Below are 3747 nucleotides of genomic sequence, written 5' to 3'. Positions count from 1 at the left end.
GCGAGGACGTTCACGGTTTGTGAGTTGAGAGAAGAGAGTTTGAGGGTGGTGGTAGTGAGTTTGAGGAGGTGGTAGTGAGAAAACGGTTCTTGTGGCGGAGAAACCCTAAACCGTGGGGTGGGTCTGGGGAAGTGGTTTCTGGTGGTGAGTTTGAGGCGGTTTCATGGTGGGGGAGTTTGAGGCGGTTTCGTGGGTGGTGAGTTTGAGGCAGTTTCGTGGGTGGTGAGTTTTAGGCGGTTTCGTGGTGAGGAAGGGGGTGGTGATGGTGGCTTCATCCGTGGGGGTGGGAGTAGGGGTGGAGCTGTGGGAGGGGGGTGGAGCTGTGGAGGTGAGGGTGGGGGGAGGGGTGGGGGTGGAGCCGTGGAGGTGGGGGGAGGGGGGTTTCACATTTTCAATTGGTTGGCTAGGGGAAGGAGGAAGAGATTTTGGAGTTAAAAAAAATCTACCTGTTTTACAGGTTAACGGTCAACTTGACCTACTGGAGGAATTTTGGCCTAAAGTTTGTTATTAAAAAATAATCAAAAGTTTGTATTATAGCGAGAGAACAGCCCCAAGTTTGTATTATTCGAGTTAAAAAATCCTAAAACATATGAATTTTCATTGATGTGTCTTCTTCTTCTTGAGTATCCATGAATGACCCCAGATGCCCACACGCACACACACACACTCTCTCTTTCTTTCTTTCTTGATTTTATGTTGCAGCAATGGTTTTTTTACCCAAATTCTTCTTACTATAGTTGGTTTTTGCCCATGCTTTGAAAAGTTATTGAACTTAAACCCAACTCAGTTCCGAGTTTGGAGTCAAACGTTAGACCCTCTGGAAGTTTTTTGTTGTTGTTGTCAAATGTCACACGTTCCTTCAGCTTGTTTGTTTAAATCATGATTCATGAAACGCAAGGTCTATTTTCTTGGTTATGAAAGCTATGAATAAATGGAATTTCTAAATGATGATTCTTGAAAGTTAAGGAATGACGATACTTAAGGAGTAAAGGAGAGGAATTACATATGATGTAATATTTATGTCTATATTTATATGTGACTGCTCGTATACGTTAATGTGTAACATTTTATGTCCAGCAATTATGTGTATGTGTGACTATGTGATACTAATAATATGATTATATGCTATAAGGTGTGATATATGTGATATAATGAATGTTTTTATGTGAATTATGAAAGTGACGCAAATCTCCATGCTATATTATTTATGATATTATACAAGTTTATTGATGATTTATGGTTTAATGATTTTATAGGTGTTGTCCGAAAATATAAATATATGCAAGTTTTAAAAGTGAATGGTTTCGCTGGCTTGGAGTTATGGAGCTGATAAATGGGCAAATTACTAGTAAATGATTATGTTTACAATGTATGAAAAGGACCAAAGTGGTCGAACGTTAATGTTAATGTTATGTCCAAAACATGTACTTGCCAATGAACTAAGCTCATGTAAATGGTCCTTGCCAGCAGCCAGTTCAATATACGGTAATGTTTTCTGATAGTATTTCCGAACAATTACCAAAGTAATGTAATATATGCATGTTTTGTAATCCCGCGTAAATTTATGAATTTTATAAATATATCTTAGTATTTGTATATTTATATTTAAACATAATTTAGTTTGAAATGATTTATTCATTTAAAGAAGGTTGACCATTTTGAAAATCAAAGAAATTATTTTAAGGATTTAAGGAACTTAAAATATTTTTGTTAAGGCATGCTTTGAAAAATATTTGAAATACTAATTGGATTTGGAAAAGAAGTTTAAATGGGCTTGAGGAATCCAAATTCTAAGTGGATTAGGAAAAGGATTGCTATTGATGTTAGGAGTTCTAAATCACCAATCCTATTCATCATAAAACTCTATTCAAACCCAATTTCCTCTTCCTAAGCCCAAAAGGAAAAGCCTACATATGAATACCTTAAACCTAATTATTTTACCATACAAAATTTTCTCTCTCCTCCTCACAATTCCCAAGAGCCGACCTCCTCTTTTCTCTCTCTCCCTCACGGTTTTCTTTCCTTTTTGCTTTCTTCCAATTTTCTTTCTTCTTCTTCAAGAAACGTTTTCTTCTTTGTCAAGAAACGTCACCAACACCCATCGCCATCTATTTGGTGTGCCGCTGCTGCCTCCTTCACGTTGGCGCCTTTCCTCCATTGTTTCCTTCGTTTCTTTGGTTTAATTATTTTCTTCCTCCTCAAGTTTTGATTAAAGATTATGTTTTTATGTTCTGTTTGAGTACTAATTATGATTAATAACTTTAATTTACTATTTTGATGACGAATCTATAATTATATGAATTATGTATTGAAAAAATAAAATTTGAGATTTTATTATTATATTTAGATTGAGTTTTAATTATCAAAGCATGAATTTTTAGGGTGTTAAAGATTGGAAAATCATAACAGCATATTATAAACTATGAAATTGATTTAAATTATGAATTTAAGCATGTTTAAGTATGTTTGAACAGAGTTTTAATATTTTATAAGTTGCTGAAATTTTAGAAAGGTTGTTATAAATGGAGTTTTATGGATTTTAATGACTAGTATAGTAGTATTATGCTAGGTAAAATAAGTAACTGACGTTTTAATGGTAAAAATAACTTTTAAATATTTCTAAGAGGATTTAAAGTATTTTTACATTTGCTGGAATTTATTTGGGGTATTGACTTTGAATTATATTGGTTGTTTTAGGTTGGGATTATTCAGTAGGCGAATTTTAAGGTGATTAAAGGTGGCCTACTAATTTGTTTACACAAGGTACCTACATACCTATGTGTTATGTGATGTAGTATCATGATTTTAGGAAGGAAAGGTTGTAGTATCATGTATAGGAATTTTTGTAAGTTCATATGTGAATTATATTATGATTGGATTTTACACGTTTTATGCATGTGTGCAAACATGTTGATTATGAGATTTGATTGTGAGTTGAATATTATGTTTGTATGGAATATTGATGCAAGCATGTTGGTTGGGAACTTTATTTATTAATTCACATGGGGGAATCAATATAATTGTTGAGTTGAATCATGTTGAATCATATGTTCCCTTGTATTACTATTTTCACTAGTTTATGAGGACTATGGGCTTATTTGGTAAGTTGATGATTTATGCCTTTGAAAGGTAAGTTGGTTGTTGGCTAGGTTCAACAAATAAGAAAGATTGGAATAAAAAGGAATTAATCTTGGATTGTAAGTTGTGTGATCACTTATATAATCCTAAGATAAAAAGGAAGTTCAGTTGTGAATGTTTGATTATATATGTCTGTGTTACTTGTGTGTCATAACAAGTAATAAATTGTAAATCACGTAAAGTGTAACTTGTATAGCAATAAACTTTAGACTGGTGCACGTCTGAAGTTGGACAATTAGGAGTTGGAGTACATTGTGGTAGCCCACGGCTTTTTCTAGAAAATGGATTGATCATCATTCCTATTTTTCAAAGGTTCCTCGATATCGCAGGTCATTCTGGAATACGGAGTCGCGACCGTATTTCGTCTTCCTAAGTGAAGGCATGTTTTGGTAGGACAACTTGGTCCAATAACTATTCCATTAAATTAATAAAAAACATGGTTAAAGTTTAGTTCAGTAAACGTTATCTGTAGAATGTTAGATTGTTATATTATTATTTATCCCTATTTATTATTTATTAGTATCATGTCAGGAATGTTTATTTATTATTATGTAGTACTCAGCTTGTTGATTACGTACTTTGTTTGTGTATGTTGTTCATGATTTTGTC

The sequence above is a fragment of the Beta vulgaris genome, chromosome 8 (assembly GCF_026745355.1).
Source record: "Beta vulgaris subsp. vulgaris cultivar EL10 chromosome 8, EL10.2, whole genome shotgun sequence".
NCBI lineage: Eukaryota > Viridiplantae > Streptophyta > Magnoliopsida > Caryophyllales > Amaranthaceae > Beta > Beta vulgaris.
Note: the sequence above shows the minus strand (reverse complement) of the source record.